General features: G+C 37.9%; 1 protein-coding gene across 1 annotated transcript in view; it reads right to left on the bottom strand.

The window, feature by feature from the left end:
* Positions 1 to 16,936, bottom strand: part of lrfn1 (leucine rich repeat and fibronectin type III domain containing 1) — a 137,805-nt gene extending 120,869 nt beyond the window's left edge. Inside the window, exon 1 of the mRNA XM_042740020.1 lies at positions 15,910 to 16,936. The gene's annotated coding sequence lies outside the window, so the exon portion shown is untranslated. The remainder of the gene's footprint in view (positions 1 to 15,909) is intronic.
* Positions 16,937 to 22,040: the final 5,104 nt, after the last annotated feature.

Genomic DNA, 22,040 nt, shown 5'->3' with positions numbered 1-22,040 from the left:
TCAAATGTTTCTCCTAAAATTCCGAAAGTGAAACAAAAAGACAAATGAGTCAACAGTTGACATACAAACTATTAAAAACATTTTTGTTAACTGAAATAGAAATACAATAATAAAAATAAATAAAAGTTATCAATTAATATATAAAATAAAATTAAATTCAAATATATATATATATATATATATTAGATGAAAAACGTAAAAAAAAAAAAAAAAAAAAAAAAAACTTTCCCTCGGCAAGAAACTGAAATAAATATAATTTATATATAATTTTATTAGTCTTTAAAAAACTAACAAATGCACATAAAATTACTAAAACTAAATTTAAAATGAACAAAAATATATATTTAATAACTGCATTCAAAATATTACCAAATATTATAATAGTATAGAAATAATACTAATGTAAAGCTAGAATATAGAGCTAAATTAATTTTTCTTGTCTTTATACTTGAGACTTTGATATCTTGGTGAATCTAAGCACAGTTTGAGACATTGTTGAGATGTACTCTGAAACTCTACAGGGGGCAGATGTGAGATTACTGTAGTTCTTCTCAGGAGGAAATATGAGTATCAGGAGATGTCAGCAAAAGGCTCTGTGTAATCTCTTTACTGTCTTAAAGTCGTTGTTGTTTGTCTGCTTTTCATAGAAAAATCCTCTTAGCTTTTTTCAGATGCTTACAGGGGAAAACGTGTGGCAGGAAAGCTAAAATAAATGCATTCAAGACATTTCAGAGAATGACGTTGTTTAAGTTTATTAGGGTTTATGGTCAGTTTTCGGAGTTAGAATCTGACTGTAATCCATTACAATGACCTCAAATCGATAATACAGCACAACATGAACCCATCATCCATCATAACACCATTCCTTCTGTTACATCACCATGACAATCCCATCTCTCCATAGCAACATGACGTCCTCAAAACAGCATAAAAGCATAACACCTCCCGTATCACCACGACAACATCACTGCCTCCGTACCATCCAGGCATGGAGGAACATTCTGGGTCATGTTGGCTAATAAAGACCCTGGTCCAAATATTGATTATTGCAGGCAGACTGAGGAATAACTCATCCAAAAATTAAAAATTAGCTGAAAATGTCCTCTTCCTCAGGCCATCCAAGATGTAGATGAGTTTGTTTCTTCATCAGGTTTGGAGAAATGTAGCATTGTATCAGTGTCTCAGCAATGGATGCTCTGCAGTGAATGGGTGCCATCAGAATGAGAGTCCAAACAGCTGATAAAAACTTTGCAATAATCCACAAGTAATCCACACCACTCCAGTCCATCAGTGAACATCTGGAGAAGACAAAAGCTGTAAATTTGTAAGGCAGAAATTCAATATTAAGACTTTTTTAACTACAAACTGTTGCTTACAACTAAGTAGTGAGTCGATAATTCCTCCAGTGAAAAAGTGCATCTCCTGTTGTCTCTCACATCAAAATCCAGCCACATATTTGTTTAGAGCTGTTTAAACGCTGCTTGATCTGTGCAGATTTCTCTCCTGATTCAGACCAGAACACTTTTTCACTGGAGGAAGTGTTATTATGGATTATGGACTTATTTTAGTTAAAAACATCTTAAAGCTGGATTTTTGGAGCTTTTGTCTTCTCCAGATATTAACTGATGGACTGGAGTGCTGTGGATTACTTGTGGATTATTGTGATGTTTTTATCAGCTGTTTGGACTCTCATTCTGACGGCACCCATTCACTGCAGAGCATCCATTGATGAGACACTGATGTAATGCTACATTGCACCAAATCTGCTGAAGAAACAAACTCATCTACATCTTACATGACCTGAGGGTGAGGACATTTTCAGCTAATTTTTATTTCTGGATGAACTGTGCCTTTAAATTCAAATTTAATCTCATAAATAAAAAAGGAGAATTTAAATTCAGAATTTCGCCCCAAACAAGTCCGTAGTGTGACATTTTACAAATGTAGACTCAGCCAGAGCCTTGATATTGAATTTTCTGACAGGTGCTCTCAAGTCTAAAACTAGCATCGATTAGAGTCTAGACATGTTTAGTCAGGAGTGAGAGGGCTGGCGCTTCTGTACTACAGCCCACATCTAAATGGCTCAGCACTAGTGAACATTAAAAAGTTATTAATCAAACAGAAGCACCTTGGATTTTGTTGCAGGATGATAAATTGTCTACTTCGCCTGGAAGATAGTGGGCGAACATAATCACCTTAACAATTAGTTTAGCCTTACAAGATCTACAATGTGTTTAAAAAGTTGTTAGGAAACAATAAAAACAAAAGGTTACTTCTTTTGTGCCACGGCAGCAGCGTTGAAAAATCGTCCAGATTGTTGGAGGAACGTGGCGAAGTGGAAATGCTAAATCAGCTAGCGAACCGCAGCTGGAGCGCTGGATACAAACGCCAGTCCTGATGGATGAGAATGCTGGGAAATGTTCAGCTATGGCACAAGTAATTGATTATTTGTCTGAATCAAAGACACTGTTGTTGTACAATCAGTGCATTTGGTTTTCTTTCAGATTACGTTAAATGCTTCTACATGCTTGACCTCGCACCAATTATGCTAACATGTAAGGTCACGAAAAGTGGTTTAGTGATTATTGTGATTTCATTTGACTTTCCATCTCATTCAATAGAGTTCATTAGATCCAAACCCCATTATTAGAGTCCAACTCCGGCTTGAAAGAAGGATTAAAGCAGAATTAGCTTTGCCAGGATTGGTCAATTTGATATAGAGGTTCATTCGGATATGAATTTTAATCCAGGATTTTTCAATTTGACATGCAGGTTTTGCCAGGACTGTTTTTGTGATATAAACGTTAAGCCAGGATTGCTGAATTTGATTTAGAGGTTCTGCAAAGATTGGTTTGTTTTATATGGATGCTAAACCAGCACGGGTCAATTTAATTCAGAGCTTCTGCTGATACGAGGCTCATTTGGTTTTACAACCAAACCTTAATACATTCACAACAGCACTCGTCTTTTGCTGTGGATTAATTCTAGGAGATGTGAAGAAGGCAAGCTGCTCGCTAAAGGCAATTACTGGGGAAACAAAATGAAGAAATGATTTATACAACAACAGACACATTTTATGCCATCAATAACAGTTCATTTACGCAGTTTAGACCAGATTGTGATCATACCGATTGCAAAGCATTTGGGGTTGCCAAGTTGTTGTTTTTTTTATCTTCGTATACAAATATTTCACAGAAGTCTCCTCTGCTCACAAAGGCTGCATTTATTTGATCAAAAATACAGTTAAAATGGTATTATTGTGAAATATTGGCTTATTCTGTGTCGAATCAATCAGAAAATTAAAATATAAAATGAATGCATGAACATTTATTAAGTAAACCTCTATTTTGTAGAGGAGGTCAAAATTATATTTTCACCTTAAAGCCAAATTACAAGGGGTAAAATGACTTTAGAAAGATGGCCACATTATTGTTATTTTTAGACAGTGATTGGTAGCTCTGTTAGTAAAATCTGTTGACTTTAGCAATCTTTGTTGCATTGATGACCATGAAAAAAAAATGGGGGAAAAAACACTTCTTGTGTTTTCTTCCAGAAGTCTGCATACTTGTAACTCAACAAGTATTAAAGATATCTTAATATCCTTTTATATTTTAATTCTTAACAAACTTTTCTTCTAGTATCTTCATTTTTAAGGCCAAATAAGGTTCATTTCTAGAGATGCTTGGATTTCAACTCTACTCCAGGAGTAATTTGTCAAATTGTACGACTTTTTAGTGGTCAAAAACTAAATATAGGCCACTTTGCATACAGCTGGTACTTGATTTTTATCATTTTTAATGCTCTATATGGTTCATTCCCAGAGATAGGTGGATCTCAACATGGCCTTTTGTGCAAAACGTTGAATTTTACCCATTTTTAGTGGTCAGAAACCAAATGTAGGTCACTTGGCAAACAGCTGATACTTACTGTATTTAAAGAGGGAAGTCTAAAGAATAAATAATGTTGAAATTAGAAGTGTATCTTTATTTATTCACAAACATTCTTTAGACAATCCTCTTTAAAAGCATTTGATTACTGATCATTGAAAAGATACAGCATTTATTTACATTCTATTTTATTACATTCAAGATGAATTAAATGCATCCACGCTGAATGAAAGTATTAATCTTGTAAACTATAGTGTAGTTCACTCCAGACTGCCATCTGAAGCAGATGTGCATGTGGTTCGCAGGTACAAAACTGCTCTGAAAGCAGCTCTAGTGTGAAAGTGCCCTCAGAGCTACAGTATCATTCGCTCTGATAGTAAAGTTGTGCCAGTTTGAGCCGGATTGATTCTGGTGGAGCCCGTGAGGTGTCAGGGACAGATGGAGGTTGAGCCGGACTTTCACAGCCAGCGACACTCGCCAAACACGGACCCGTGAGAAAACCGTCTGCATGTAGGCCACATTTTATATGCATGTCATCTGCCACTGATACGACGGTCGTTTTCATCTCTAAATGACTTAAATTTAGAGATGTTCCTGAGTTCAGAAGCTTCTGATGCAAATGAGGAATGTAATTAATATTTCTTAAAACAAGAGCTCTTGAGCAATAATTTGGGTTTCATGGGAATTAAATCAAGGATCTGCTGCAAATTTGCTTCTCGTGCGCTTGGGAAATGAGATGATGAGAGGCTGAATGAATGAATGAATGAATGAAAGACTGAGGAATGAAATTAAATGAGTGTTTTCTGCCTGAAGAGGTGGAGGTCGCTCATCTTCTGAGACTGAACCTGAACTGACCCCAAACTAGCGTGTTGAAAACAATAACAGTGAAAATAACTAAACTCCAAGCCTGGAGAAGTGTCATTTTCTATTCATTACTCCTGTCTGTCTTAATGTTTTCCATCAGTCTCATTACCAGGCAGGTTCGGCTCTCGGTTTGAGTGCAGATGTGAGTTTATGATGTTATTCGGTCCATGTGAGATGTTAATGATCCTGGTTCATGACTTCATTAGGGGCTTGTCCTCTATCATTTAATGGTGTTACATGGCTTTTCACACTCTGTTCTCTGTTCCTGTCACTCTTTGTCTCTCTTTTACCCCATTTCCACCAAAACCAAGTCTGTTTCTACACTGTCTTGGATGTCAATCAATTTGAATTTAAATTTTTTTTATATTCATCATGCAAAAATGAACATAAACTTCTTGCCTTCCCCCTAAGCCTACACAGATTCTGAGACAATGAATTTGGGCAGCTGAGAAAAGAAGTTTGGTAATATGAGTGAAAAATACATTGCAAATTAATACAACAGTGCAGAATAGCTCACCAATTATTTCAGTCTTTTGACAGCCAGTTAGGGATGGGCGATACTGGCTTAAAAATATATCCAGGGATCAACGCTACAGATTTTAACGCTAAGGTCATTTAATGAATATCGTTTAAGGTGGATTAAATGTTAATGGTGTTAAAAGGTCAATTCATATTGACCAAAAAAACACTAACCAATGCCAGCACAAGTCCAACCAGCTTCAACAAACCCAACTTTCTAATGTTGGCCATTGGAACCAAGCTCCACCAACCAGTGTCAACCAACACCAGCCAACTCCAACTAGGGTTGCAAAGGGGTGTAAAATTTCTGTTAAATTTCCGGAAACTTTCCAAAAATCCCTGGAATATTCCAAAAAATCCTGGAAAGTTTCCAAAATTTCTGGAATATTTCTGAAATTTACTGTAAATTGTCCACCTTTTTGCAACCCTAACTCCAACCAAATCTAATCAACTCTAATACACTCTAATAAACTCTAATCAATTCCATTCTACTCCAACCTTCAAATGTTGGCCATTGAAACCAAGCTCTGGTATCCAATGCCAACCAATGCCAACCAACACCAACCAACTCCAATCAATTCCAATCTTCTAATGTTGGCCACTGGAACCAAGCTCTGGTATACAACACAAACCAATGCCAGCTAACACCAACCAACTTCAATCGATCCAACCAACCCAACCTTCTAGTGCTGGTCACTGGAACAAAGCTGTGCCAACCAATATCAAACCAACACGGGCAAACAACAACCAACTTCAATCAACTCCAACCAACCCAACCTTCAAATGCTGGCAACTGGAACAAACCCCTACTAGCACCAACCAATGGCAATCAACTCTAACCTTCTAATGTTGGCCAATAATGTGCTTACTGGAGTCCATTGTGGCAATGTGAACATATTAATTGATGTTTTCACTTTGAAAGACCTAATTAACTAAATGACCTGCTCACAAATCTAGCACCTGAAAGATGTGAGTACATATTTTACCATTAAACTCAGTGTTTTAATGGCATTACAAGGAAACACTGAACCAGGCACCAGCTCTGGCATCCTGTTGGTGGTCATAGAGAATCTCTCTCTTTTTGTCGCCCCTCGGGTTTCAGGTTTTGCTTTAGGAAATAGATGTGTGTCAAGGCAAAGGTGTTTTTCATCCCTTCACGCTGATTTCCACATGAATGGCATCTTTGACAGGCGTGACACACCCTGCGGATTGGTGAGGCTCATGGACAGATTGGCTCTTTCTGTACACCGCCTGCCCTGACAGCTCAACAGCTCGACACACACGTGACTCCATCACATTTATTCAGCATCTCAGTATCCCCTTATTGACCTCCTGTAGCTCCCTACCATTCCCTCCATTACTCCTCTCCTCCAAGTAGTGCAGGGTGATATGACAGCATATATGCTGTTCAACAGTAAACATGTCAACCAGTTGAGATTTTGCGATATATGTGTGTATGTATGAAATCCTATTTTTAATGTAACCTGGGTTTGTATAGTTAACTAAACCAATAAAAAAATATATATATATTTTTGTCAGTATGATAAACATTTGCTGAAATAAAATAATAATAAAATAAGGTAACATTTCTCATTTCTCTGTACTTAAACTTGAAGTACTAAATTAATTAAATTATTATTATTATTTAAAAAAATAATAATAATTCCTAAAAACTATTTAAAAAAAATAAAAAGGCTAATAAAAATGACACGCACACTACATTACTAAAACTTTAATTAAAATTAAAATGTGAACATATAATAAAAAAATAATTAATCTAATTCAAAATAAAAACTATAATGTTACATCAATTATACTAAAATAACAATGGATGCAACAAGTTTTAATATTGCTTATACATAATGTCTATTATGTCTATTATATAATGTGGATAATTAGCTAAATGAAATACTTAAAGTTGCTTCTTGACATTGGATTATTTTCTCTTTTAATTTTAAAATTTAACAGATGCAAACCAAAAGATGTATTATTTTATTTTATTTTAAAAAACCTTTTGTTTTGTGTGCATTGAGTTCCAAATAAAAAGAGAAAATAATCAAATGAGATGAAGGATTTAATTTAGTTATTTATCCACAAATAAAAATCACATCTAACATTCAACAGAAACTATTATGGAATATCAATGATACTAAAATAACAGTAAATGCAACTGAAGTTGCAATATTGCTTATACATATAAATATAAATAATAATAATTATCCATAAATAGGCATAACCAGTTAATTATTTAAAAATCTAGGCTAAATCATTTTAGAAATAAATTTACATCAACTACATGTAGCATGTATAATTACTCGGTAACATAAGACACGCCCACCACAACCTCTGAGCCAATCGCAGGGCATCTGTCAGACTGAGGGACTCAACTGAGTGACGCATGACAGTTCTGTCGCATTCTGTTCAATCAGAGGTGAAACTGGCGCCCCGTGTCACAAGGCCTTTTCAAAAGTGTTCATCTGCAAACAACTCGTCTTTTCTCCATCTTAATTAGACGTCTGCCCGCAGGAAAATTCAGACATGTCCCACAGAACTTTTAAATTATTCCTGAAGAGAAGAAGCTCTGAAGCAGAACATGTAGCTTCCCTCGGCATCGGCGACAGCGACTGACAGCACGCGAGTTATCAAGCCATTGCAGACTTCTGTTACAGCCATGGGGGAGTTTTAAAAGCATGCGCTCAGAATATCTAAAAGGCCTCGGCCATCTGTCTCTGCATGCATCTGAAACAACCGCTAACCCTCCGCGATTAAGACGGAACTGCGGTAAACGGCTGGCGGCCATCTGATCCCTCTCTGTCAAACTGCACTCCATATGCTATTACACGGCTAATGCTGCATGCTAACGCAGGCCGCAGGATTTATCTGATATTATCTCCCTCTTATCCGCCGCTAAAAGCGATTTGCGCTCTCGCACAAAGAAGCTTAGAGCGTTCCCTGATACCTCATCAGCCAATGAGCAACAAAGATAAACGCCTCCCCTTCAGACAGCAGCAGAAATCTGCAATGTGAATACAAAAGACTCTGATCTCAGAATTATGACTTCTACTTCAGACCTGACCTGGAGAGATCGTCGAGGGGTCACTCTTCAACAAACCACACGTTTGGCATGAATCTTGTCACTGAGGGTTTGCAATAACATTGGAGGAACGATTCAAACCAAATCTAGAAAGGCCAGATTATCACAAGAACCATCCACAACATTAAAGCAACCTAGAAACACCCTAGAAACAGCAAAACATCCATTCAGAGCATCCAAGCAACACCCTGGCAACCACCCACATTTCCACACTTTTATATCCTCAAAAACCATTCACAGAAAGCATAAACATTTAGTACTTTTAGCAACTTTTACACCTCGTGTAGTTTGAAAATGCTCTGTTTCATTTACCAGCTCATACAGTAAATATAAGAGCTAGGGTGCAAGACTATAGTATAAAAGAGATAAGACAGAATAAAAAAAAATTGACTCTTAAAAAATATTCATCAAACTACATTTGCTACATGTTCACCTGTACGGTTTTTAAGCTTGTAGTCAAAACTGACCAATTTACTTCCTTAATAAATGTTCCTGAATTTATTTTGCTCAATTTATCACTATATATCTTTCTAACAACAATAAATAAATAATTTAAACAATTCTGCACTTCTGAAATGACTTTGGTTTTTGGCTGATGTTTTTGAAGCTGCAACTACTGGGAAAAATAATACACGATAAAATAAAAAGTTATCGCAAACTTTTCACAATCCTATCACCGGATTAAATAGTTTCACCTTTGATTATTTCCCAATAAAATATACTGTTTTACACAGAAATGCATCACATTAGAGAAGTCAAATAATCTGAATCTTATAAAAACTGTCAAGAAATGTCCAAGTCATATTTCATCCTAACATTAAAAGGAAAAATGTATTTTACCAATATTTTATTTTATTGTTGCATTATGACAGTATTTCTATTTGGTCAAGAAATTGTGAAATTGGGAGGTGTGACGGGACGAGCCAACGACAGACACAGTGGGCGTGGCGTCAGGCCTCGGAGAGGTTTTTATTTAACAGAAAAACCAAAACAAAGGGGAATAAAGTGTCCAAAAGGGGAAGAGTGTCCAAAACAACAGGGAATCTGGTGTCCTCGTCGTGCTACGGGGTTCGTGGGGGTCTGGCAGTGTTCATGGAGGAAGGGTCCAGGTAAGGGGCGGAGTCTGGCGGCCGCACGCGCTCCCCTCTTCGGTCCGGGGGCGCGAGGGGCGGCGGCTTCTTCTAGCGGCTTCATCCTCCTCGCTGGCCGCGGCGCTTGCAGGGGATGGACGGCCCCGGCATCCTGGCCCGACGGCCCGTGTAGACGGGTGCGGTTCTCGACCGGACCGCGCGGGTCCGGCAGCTCACGTCTCTGGTGGCGCGGGAGTCCCCTCAACGCACCCTTCCTGGACCCACGAGGACACCAGTGTGCATGCACGGGGAAGAGACCGGTCTCCCGAGGAGAGGCGCGTTGGGGCTTTTAAACAGCGGCGGTGATGAGGCTCCATTTCCTTCAGGTGTGCCCCATCACACGCCGCCAGCCCTGACTCGTCCAGCGCCCCTCCTCTCTCCCCACACCCACTCCTATCGGGAGCCTGGTGAAGGGCGGCGATTTAGGACGGGGTGCCGGTGATTATCAGGGAGGAGGCAGCTGACTCGCCACATTCCCCCCCCCCAAGCGACATCCCCCGTCCTCAGGGCGCAGCCCACACAGGAGTGCTACCTTCCTCAACCAGGCCCCAAACGGTCGGAGTGGGCGGCGGGGCGGGGATTCCTCTCCGGGCAGTCCTCCCTCTCGCAGCGCGCCGGAACAGGGACAGAGGAAACGGGATTTAGTCAACAGCCTAAACCAACCACAGGGTAAAATGACCGTAAAAGAGAAGTCACTTACCCCTTTGTGTGGTTGGGAGGCCGTCTCCTCCGTTTCTCCGTCCCAGTCCGGGTACGCGCACTTTTGCAAACGAGAGGGAGTGACGTCATCAGGTGTTTCCCAACTGCGCTGTCTAGGCTCCGCCTTGCCCGCATTCTCCACCACTGTGACGGGACGAGCCAACGACAGACACAGTGGGCGTGGCGTCAGGCCTCGGAGAGGTTTTTATTTAACAGAAAAACCAAAACAAAGGGGAATAAAGTGACCAAAAGGGGAAGAGTGTCCAAAACAACAGGGAATCTGGTGTCCTCGTCGTGCTGCGGGGTTCGTGGGGGTCTGGCAGTGTTCATGGAGGAAGGGTCCAGGTAAGGGGTGGAGTCCGGCGGCCGCACGCGCTCCCCTCTTCGGTCCGGGGCGCGAGGGGCGGCGGCTTCTTCTAGCGGCTTCATCCTCCTCGCTGGCCGCGGCGCTTGCAGGGGATGGACGGCCCGGCATCCTGGCCCGACGGCCGTGTAGACGGGTGCGGTTCTCGACCGGACCGCGGGTCCGGCAGCTCACGTCTCTGGTGGCGCGGGAGTCCCTCAACGCACCCTTCCTGGACCCACGAGGACACCAGTGTGCATGCACGGGGAAGAGACCGGTCTCCCGAGGAGAGGCGCGTTGGGCTTTTAAACAGCGGCGGTGATGAGGCTCCATTTCCTTCAGGTGTGCCCCATCACACGCCGCCAGCCCTGACTCGTCCAGCGCCCCTCCTCTCTCCCACACCCACTCCTATCGGGAGCCTGGTGAAGGGCGGCGATTTAGGACGGGGTGCCGGTGATTATCAGGGAGGAGGCAGCTGACTCGCCACAGAGGTTATAGCGATTTTTTTTTTCTTTCTTGCAATTTTTAATTTTTTCCTTCAGAACTCTTAATTTATATCTTGCAATTCAATTTTTTCTCCCTGCCACGGAATAAAAAATAAATAGTAATTGCAACTTTTTTTTCCTCACAATTCAGACTTGTTCCCTTGCAACTGCAAAAATCTCACAGTTTTAACTTTTCTTCTCAGAATTGCAAACTCATAATTCTGCATATCTCACAATTCTGTGTTTACAGTATACAGTATATTGCAATTCTGCATTTATGTTTCAAAATTCTGCGCTTATATCTCATAATTCTGAGTTTATATTGCGTAATTTTGCATTTATATCTCGCAATTTTGTGTTTACTGTATATCTTTCAATTCTGTGTTTATGTCTCCAGAGTTTATATTTACATTTCTGAGTTTATATTGTCCAATTCTGCATTTATATCTCGCAATTCTGAGTTTAAATCTTGGAATTTGTGTGCAAAAAAGGCAGAATTGTGAGATAAAAAGCTGCAGTTACCTTTTTACCTTTTAATTGTTATTCAAATAAAGTCTGGCTTCATTTTTTTTCTGCAAAATTAATTTTTTCTTGATTTTGGGTTGAAATATTCGCACACATTTCACTGCGGGATGAAAAGTCTTGGTAATTGAGTTCTGTTCAATTCAAATATATTCAGTTCACTGCATATGAGACATGAGGGAAAAGTTTCTATATCTGTGCGAATTTTCACTTCAAGTCATCAGTACACAGCCTGTAATGATTCAGGTGCTCATTAAGACGTGATCTAACATCAGTCTCTCTACCCAGCGTCTGACACGAAAGCAGGAATGGCTTAATTAGGCCCAAACCTGAAAGAAATGACGCACACCAACCAGCGACTCCATTAGTGCCGCCGACAGTCTCTATGATACCTTAACGCTCGGTTAAACTCCACACACACACTTAGACGAGCGGTAGACCAGGAGACATGGCAAAAACATGCCGTGTCTGAATTAAACATGATGGTAACACAATCTGCGTTATTAAGCCCAGGGGCTGTTTGCGTAACGCAAGCGGAATAAAATTATCCTTTATCAAAACCAGCCCAGAGCATTCCACTTATCATTAAAACTGAATCTAATATGCATGCCTGTGAACGGGATAATCCATATCATCAGCATCAACCATTTACTACCTGCAGAGCGTCAACCATCCCGTGAAGATCTGGCAACAGGATGGGGCCCAAAGCATGGGTTAGATCGCTTAAATAATCCAGCTGTCGCTAATCAGGTGTGTGTGTGTTGCATTTCAGAGGAGCACGGATTAGTTTGATCCGCCGGAGATCTTGCTGAATCTCTGCAGAACCGCCGAATCCATCTGTTTCGGTTCTGAACTGGCAACCAATCACGATCGGGTTCTACGTCACATGATCGCTGCTCAGTGCAGTTTGGCGGCGGCTGAACAAATGGCACATTTCATCAGGCTTCTGTTTACATGGTAATTATAGTATTACAATAATAGAGCCCTCACACATCATTCCTCATGCTGGGTTACAGGAAAGAGTCATCAGAGAGCGGACGTGTGCTGCTGCCGGGTGAGTAATACTGAGTCAGGCGTGTTATTTGTAAAGACAAACTGGAAACTGGTGGGAAGAAAGACTGACTGATGAGACCTGAGCGACTGCTGCCCAATGACCAACACAAACAAAAATACTATAAACTTATACACACACACACACACACACACACACGCGTATATATATATATATATATATATATATATATATATACATACACACACACACACACACATTTATACTCATGCTTTTATTTATAAAGTAATTAATGCATTTAATATACTATAAAGAATTTAATACATTAGACAAAACTATACTATACTATTGTAATATAACTATACTATGCATATATTATTCTTAATATATACAAATGATTAAACATAAATAAAGTGAAAAACTATGCATGCACTGCTTATTCAGTTTTTATTATTATTATTATTATTTAAAGTTCAAAGCTGTTTAGTCGTGAACAAAGCCTTTTATTTGGAGAATGGGATATTTTAATTGGTTTTATCAATATCTGACTTCTTCAGTGGCCTTGGTTACTAAAGTATTCTTTCCTTTCATTATCTTCACAGGGATTTAGAAAAATCTTAAATAACGAGATCTAAGCCTTGAACCAACTGGCTGTGAGATGAATCACAACATTAATACAATGTTTGATTTGAAGCAAAATTGTACGAAAATTGGGAAAAAGACAAAAGCTAGACCGTGTACTTTTATGATTTAATGAACTGGTATCCCATGATGCACTGCGAATGAAGTAATCAAATGTAAAATGACAGAAAATATAAAACTGCTGATGCATTGTCACTGATTAGAAGTATAAAAACATAGCTCAAGTTGACGACAACAATACTTAACAATAAGGTTGCATTTGTTCATATTAGTTAACATAAACAATTACAAATTTAGTTCTTAATGTTAATTTCAACATTTACTGATACATTATTCAAATCAAAAGATGTATCCGTTTATTATATTATAATATTATTTAATGGACCTGTGCGTATATGAACTAACAATAAACAGTTGTATTTTTATTTACTAGTGTTAACAAAGATTAATAAATACTGTAACAAATGAACTGCTGCTCATTGTTAGTTGATCTTAGCTAATGCATCAAAATGTTAACTAATGGAACCTTACTGTAAAATGTTAAAATTACTCTGTTTACTGCAAAATATTAAAAATCATACAGTAGTTTGAGAGTGAATGAAGGTTGACTCACATGGTAACACTGTTTTGTTCATTGGCTGATCTCTCTTCATGTTTACTAGTAGTGTAGTTATTCAACAGGTTGAAATCACCCTAACTAGTGGCATCTACAGAAAAATGCATCTTCACAACCTCAAAACTCATGATTGGTTCAAAAATCAATTTACAATATCTGTGGAGAAAATAAATTGGGTTTTTACTTGCAGCACCTGTTGGTCTCTATATGAATTCTGATTTGAAGACCAAACTACAGAAATGAACAGTCACTCTATTTGGGCCTTTTAATACAGTAGTTCACAGACATTGAGTTGAGCAAAGAAACACAGCTAAACTATATAAAACAGCAGAGATATTACATCAAAAATTAATTTCAGCTCAATAAAGTCTTAGAAAATACTATTGTGGCATACCACGGTACACTCTAGTGCTTTATTGGCATTTACAGTTCATTGGAGAACCCCATGGAACATTTCCATTGGACAAAATGCTCTTTATAATGGAGAGGGATCTTCAGATTATTAAAAATGCTTCTTTTATGAGTTGTTAACTTAAAGTTTCTTTGAGAAACCAAAAAAGTCATAACACTCTTGAAAATAAAGCTTCTTTACTGGCATTAATGGCTCCATGGAGAAATTTTAACATCCATGGAATATTGAAAGGTTCTTTATAGTGGAAAAAGGTTATTCAGACTAAGGGGGGAAAAATGGTTATTTTAAGAACTGCTCACTGAAGGGTTCTTTGTGAACCAAGATGATTCTTCTATGAAAAAAAATAAAATAAAATAAAATAAAATAAAATAATAATAATTTGGAACTATTATACTTGATAGTGCAAACTTATGGAAGCAATATTAATGGCTTGGTTTGGCATTTTGTTATCTAATGTATTGGCATTCACACATTTGGAACATTTCCATCGCACAAAAGGCTCTTTATAATGGTGAAGCATCTTCAGATTGTTAAAAATGATTCTTTTAAAAACTGTTAACTCAAAGATTCTTTGAGGAACCAAGAAATGAGTCCCATCACTCTTAAAAATAAAGCTTCTTTACTGGCATTCATGGCTCCCTAAGGAACCTTTAACATCCATGGAACATTGAAAGGTTCTTTATAGTGGAAAAGGGTTATTCAGATTAAGAAAAAATGGTTCTTTTAAGAACTGCTCACTGAAGGGTTCTTTGCAGAACCACAAATTGTTCTTCTATTTAATCACTTATGCTTGATGGTGCAAACTTACTGAAGCAGTATTAATGACTTGGTTTTGGCATTTCATTATCTAATGCATTGACATTGACAAATTTCAAGCGTCCAAATACTATAATAGAATATGATACTAATTATATTCATTCTTTAAGTGTAGTTTGTGTAGGCTGTGAGTGTGTGTGAGTGAGTTATGTGCCAGTGGCCCCCAGCGGCCGCTGCTCCATTCGCGTTCCCATCCGCAGACAGACACACCCCAACAACAGCACCGCGCGCTCCGGAACTCAACCTGGACTGCGGTACCGGACCTGCTGCGTTTATCTCATCTCCAAAATCGGTCTTATTGTGATGTCATTGCGCTCCACGTTACCGATAAACCCAACAGTCCTCCTCTGTCCAACTGAAGGAACCGTTCGAAAGCGCAACTTGGGCTCTCGAGCAAACCTTTACATAACCTATGGCGTCCCATTTCCAAACACGGACATTTAAATGCGAAAGAAACGTTCAAGGGAAAGTTTAATGACTAGAGAAATCTCCAAAGGTCCGCCAGAAGGTCCTTAAAGAGGAAGATCAATCAACATTTTCTGATTGGCAACAGCAGTAATGCCAAATCCCAAGAGTTATTTTCATAAAAATGTCGGTCCGTTCCGTTAACGTGACCAAGTCTTGCGATGCGCATTGAATAACCATAGCAAATCCACCAAAACACGATTTTGTCTACAAGGTATCGCATCACAATCAAACAATAGCTCATTATTTGACCTCTAACGTTTGATTTATTAAACACCAAACTGGCGTTTGAGTCTAAACCAAGCGTAGTCTCCTAACTGAACGCTAATAACCAAAGTATTGAATCGCAGAGTGTTTTGTTAGCGTTTTAAATCCTTAAAAATGAAAGAAATAACTGCGTTACCTTCGTCCTGGAGCATCCAAACGCCTCAAGTTCAGAGCAGCACAGAAATGTCCGGAATCTTCAGATGGATGATGTCTAAATCACCTCCTCTGGGTCCAGAGTCTCGAAACAATATGCTCACTTGGATAAATGTATTGTATGTATAAAACAATAAACGTATGAATATAGACCAGGAATTCGAATCCAAAAATGCCGCGAAATATTTAACGGCGCTTCTTAACGGTTCTTCATTCCAAACGGCTGCCTCGATTCAAGCGATCTTTTGAAATCCCCAAACTGATTTATAGTTTCAGCATATATTTAATCCAAAACGTGAATTATAGCTTCCAAAAACACACTTAGAATGAAAAACGGTCGAAGAATCCAGAAATGTTGATGGTTTACTTCTGAAGGAGGAGGTCCGGTCAGACTTTTCGCCTCACGTCGGATCGCCTCAGAGAAAACATGGCACTGTGAGGTAAAAACAGTACGATATCGCCGTGTTTAGTGGATAGATACGAAAATAAGACCATTTGGGGAGAAACGCGGATACAATCCTCTCAGAAGACGTGAAGAAAGACGCAAAGGACAAAGCGTCTATTCACGCCGGCGCGGAAATCTCCCTCAGAAATCTCCCATCCAGTTTGCTCGGCATACAGATCAGTTTTCCAGCCTTTCTCCAAACGTTTTAACGGCAGTAGATCCAGTGGCCAACGCAGAAGGCATCCCACCCACGTTTATTTCATATGCGCATTTTTTACCAAACGGCATCCTGCGGGAAACGGACGCAGAAACCGAATTAGAAACATTGGGCACCGCATTGGAGTCGCTGATGTATTGCTTTGCTCCTCATGAAGGAGCATCTCAGGACTGCGTGTCCCTCCCTCCGCCGTCAGGAGCCTCGGTAACAGTCCGCTCACGGCGAGCTCGAGACAACACTGCTCTGTCTGTAGTGCGCGAGAGCGCGAGAGATGGATTTGCACACGCGCCAATAGAGGAATTTCATCGCCAACACAACCTACAACTTCACCTGCCTAACACAGCCACATTTCTGCTTTGAAATTCATCAGGTATGATCCTTACAACGTTATCAGCACAAATACACCATGCTCTTTCCAATTATAGTGCATTATCACTCACTCTTTACTTTAAAAAAAGAGTGACGGGGCTAGTTGTCACACCTCTCTGTTAAGGATGGCGTTTTAAACCATTTTTGTAGATATTAGCCTACACGTATTTGTACATTTCTACCTTTATTGGCCAGGAGAAAACCTGTGACAACATGCCCCAAAAACTCCAAAAACCATCCCTACAATTTGTGCAAAATGTCACACTACCATAAAATAAAATAAAATAAATAGCCAGTTGTAATGGCTTTCCAGTAAACTTAGACATCAACTGTCACCCAAGCTGTAACAAAGTCATTTTAGGTTGGCCTTGTGCGTAAGCTAAACAAAATACTACACCAACAATGAAAAATACATCAATATTTATCATCTTTAATGGGTACTGTCAAATGGAATCCAGTTTAAAGCAGTGTGTTTTTGGAAAAGCGGGTCACATTCAGATTATCTTTATGTTTGACTGTTGTAATGTGAGGACATTCATGTGGCTCTGACTCTTTAGAGGGTTTTCTGCTCTCTAAACCTGAATCCCGAGCGAGTCGTGAGTGAATTTTTTAATGAAAGTATCCCTCGACTTCAAAGACGACTGGTGAGACGCTGCTGGTTAATATTACATCAACATCGTATGGATAGTTAAGGCCATGCACACGATGAGCTGAAGTGGAAAAGTATTAAAATGCATATGCAAGATATGGTTTGATTCAACATTACAGTTCACCTGGGTTTCTTTAATAGTTAAATGCAAATTAACTAATAATAATATTATAATATTATTAATAACATTAATATTATCATCATCATCCAGGGTTATAAAAAATAAAAATTATAATAAATAAATACAATTTTAAATGTAAAAAATGTTAAATTAAAATATATTATCTTATTAAATGTAATAATTTATTTCAGCTAGTTGCCAAGGAAACATTTAATATATTAATTTAGTTTCACTTAAAGTACTCAGTTACTAAATTCTGTGATGCACTGAATTTTCATTGCAAGTTCAATGTATTGTGAAGCCTGCATGCATTTCACACCCGTATCTTTGGTTGTTTCTCAAATCCTGCGGCGGTGAAATCAGGTAAGAAGCTGAAAATTGCATTGACGTGTTGAGGACAGACCGCTGCCTGTTGCGTGTGCAGAATACGAGTGCGAAAGAACAGGACGCAGTTTTCTCCAGACAGAGGAGGAATGGGAGATTTTGCTGAGTTTTGTGGCTAATGCAGAAACGCGCTGTTCTCCCGTCACTCAAACGCCACAGCAGCGCAGCAGGGATTCATAGATGTGGAGACAGATCTAGGCCTCACACAGGGCTGGAGAGTGGGAAAGAGATGAGCTGATAGAGGGAGAATGCATGGGTGAGAAATAGAGAGAAAAGGAGAATGCAATAGTTTGCATCTGCTGAAATGTTGACGTTGATGCCAAGACCCTTTGCAGAAGTAGTATTAAAGAAATATGTTAATAGTTCACAGCAGGGTCACAATGGACATCATATATATACACAATGAGGGAGTATAATGCAACCATGCATCACAATGCATTGAGCATTCAACAATGCATTGAACTGACAATTGAAATTCAATTCATATTAGAATTTGGTACTTCATTGTCATTGCTTTTTTAATGCACAGCATGTTGCATGTTAATTGTATATCCAAAATACACTTCTTGACAAATTTCAATCCCAAATGTAATATAAAAATGTAAATAATATTTTTTTTTGTAAAATAATAGAAAAGTTTTATTTTAATAAACTATATATTAATAAATTCTATATTAATATATTATATATTCTAGCACTACTAAACAATTAAATAAATGACATCTTAAATAAATCTTAAATAAATAAATAAATTAATAAAATTAAAATTAAAAAACGTAAAATAAAAAATACACCAAATACACAATACCCTCTTTGAAACATCTGGAAGGCAAAGTTAGTCTGAAAAACTCAATTCAACTGTTATTTCAATTAATCTTTACTTAAAATGTTAAGCTGATAGCATAATTCTGTAAGGAGGAAAAATCAAATTTTCTCAAGTGTTCTCAAATATTTGGACTCCACTCTATTTAAACACATACCACAAATGTTCAAGGTCTTAGCTAACTTAACTTTATAAAAGCCGCAGAGGATTCAGCATAACTACAGCAGTACAAGTCTTTCTGAGGCTGTTTTATAATGTCAGCACCATGGAGAGCTCCTGATCTTCTGCCACATTCAGGACCTCGGACAGCAGCGGCTCAATAGACAGACAATACATTCACGTCAATGGCCGATTGTACTCAATAACAGTTTAGTATAATAACATCCTTCTTTAAAGACTTGAAAACTTCATGCAGGCATGCAGTCAGCTGCTTAGACATAAGCAAAACATCTCCATATATACTACTGGTCAAACGTTTTTAAATGTTTTTGAATGAATGTCTCTTCTGCTTACCAAGGCTGCATTTATTTGGTAAAATAATACAGTAAAAATTGTGAAACATTATTATAGTTTAATATAAGGTTTTCTATCCTTCAGAAATCATTCTAATATGCTGACATGCTGCTCAAGAAACATTTCTGATTTTTATCAGTGTTAAAAACACTGTGCTGCTTCATGTTTTGTGAAAACAGCGATACATTATTTTTTTTAGGATTCTTTGATAAACTGAAAGTTCAAAAGAACAGCATTTATATGAAATAGAAATCTTTTGTAATATTATAAATATAATTTCCGATCAATTTAATGCCACCTTGATGAATAAAAGTATTATATAAAATAAATGTGTCAGTAGTCGTTCCAATCAGTAGTCAGTCAGTTTACATTTCCAAACATTCATTTAGTCATTAATTGTAATAATGCAGTGAGATGTTTGTGCTCCACACAGAGATGTGATGTGATCTGATCATCATCAGTCTGTCTGAGATTACATGAAGAAACAGAACAAACTGAGACAGACTCAATCCAGAAGAACTGTGTCTCTGAGATGCTTCAAGAAACCTTCCTGTAAAGCTACTAGAAAAACTCTGCTCAAGTGCACCGAGGGCAAAAGCTGCTTTACAGTTTTTTACAGACGCTAGGACACATTTCTCAATACTTAGGTCACTTTTGCAAAACTCTTCACACAGTTCTCCTAACCAACTTTCAGCTTGGCAAAGCAGTTCATTTCACATTCAAAATGCACTACAACTACCAAAACACTTTATTCAGGTCTCAAATCAACTCATTCTTCCAGAACACTAGCAAAGGTTGACAGCCGGCAAACACACTTTGTCACCCACAAAACAATGACCTAAAAAACACTAACAACATGTAGCATTATACAGTGTTTTCTTGTGTAAAAACAAGGACACATCTCTGTATATAATTCACTGCAATATATGTTACTGGAATGAATCAGACATGTTTACATCACAATACAAAACTATTCAGCAGTTGTCTCCTTTTGTAATGAAATTGAAAGAGTAACACCTGTGTAGATGTTCATCTACAATGAGAATCAGCTGTGGCTGGCCCAATTGTCCAATTGTTTTTATAGCATTTAATTTTAAGATTTAAAATATATTTCATTAAAATATTACTGTAGAGATGTAGCAAATTGCTGTCTTATTCAGTTTTGTATTATGTTATTGTTTTGAACATAGGTTTAACAGTTTTGAAAACAGTATGCAAGCATGTGCAAATTGGCCTGTACGTACAAAGAGTTTTGGCAGTTGTTGTGTCTGAGTGAGAAAAGAATTCATGAAATTTGAGAGATGTAGTCATTGAATGCATTTTGTGCCAAAGCAATGATCATTGATCCTCAGTTTATCCCACATAGACTTCTGTTGTGCTCACTGTGTGAAGAGTTCTGCAAAAGTGACCTAAGTATTGAGAAATGTGTACATACAAAAACTGTAAACACAAATGATATTCACACCAAATGTTGATTTAATTTAGTTAATAGAAGTTAAATGATAAAGAAAATCTATTTATGACATTATTTTTTACAGCATCTTGCAACATATTACAGCATTTTTACACAAGTGCCTAAAACTTGTACAGTTTTTCTCAGTCGCTTTCGTGCATTTCTCAAATCAGAAATGAAATTCTCAGAACTACTTGTACAACCTCCACATCATCTAGTCATTTATACACATCATGAAACCAGTTTCTCATTATTTTGAACAAGTTGCGATTGCTTTTGTACATTCATGCAATTGATTATGCACATTTATCTGCAGTTTCCTACATCATCAGTTGCTAATGTCATGTTGCTCAAAATGTATTTTATAGTTTTCTGTGCAATACATTCCCCCCAAAACATCTAGTCTTTAGTTCACCGTATAAGTCATCAAATGCAAAATGGTTCATCTAGTTGTCATAAACTGTCCAGCACATTTTTTTACACATTATTATTAGACTTTTTGTAAATTTGGCATGAATTGTGCAAGTGAATCTTGACTAATGAAGAGAATGTAGATCAAGCAATGATAAACCATTTCTCTGAAAAAGCTCAAAGGTTCATCTCATGAATCTTCAGTTGGAAAGCATATACTGTATAGACAGAGGACAACACAAGAGTTACAAATTCAAAAAAAAATAATTTTTCATCTTGGTGCAAAGTAAAAGTGTAACTGGGAATTCTATTCAGTCTCTTTCAATCAATATCCCACATACAGTAATGTGTACATTTGTACTTTTGAAATGGATATATAGCATACATAAGCATACCGTTCAATACAGTAACTGTCATCCAAAATGTTGCCATAGTTTACATCAGGTAATCCTAACAAAGTGCACTGTTATATTGACAAAATGACTAAGCATCTTGTTTGTGAACAATGACACAAGGACTTTTCATTCTGATGGCACTGATATGTTCAATGACATAAATACTTGCTTTTGAGAGATGAATTTAAGATTTTGAGTACATTACAGGCTTTTGCAGGTAAGCTTTTGTGTGGTGCAGTTTGTAAAAATTGTTTTGAGAAATGCACATACTTCTTTTCAAATATTGATGATGATTAGAGAAATGCACCAAAGTGACTGAGAAAAACTGTAACAG

The sequence above is a fragment of the Cyprinus carpio genome, chromosome B15 (assembly GCF_018340385.1).
Source record: "Cyprinus carpio isolate SPL01 chromosome B15, ASM1834038v1, whole genome shotgun sequence".
NCBI classification, from domain to species: Eukaryota; Metazoa; Chordata; class Actinopteri; order Cypriniformes; family Cyprinidae; genus Cyprinus; species Cyprinus carpio.
Note: the sequence above shows the minus strand (reverse complement) of the source record. Positions and strands in the feature narration are given on the sequence as shown.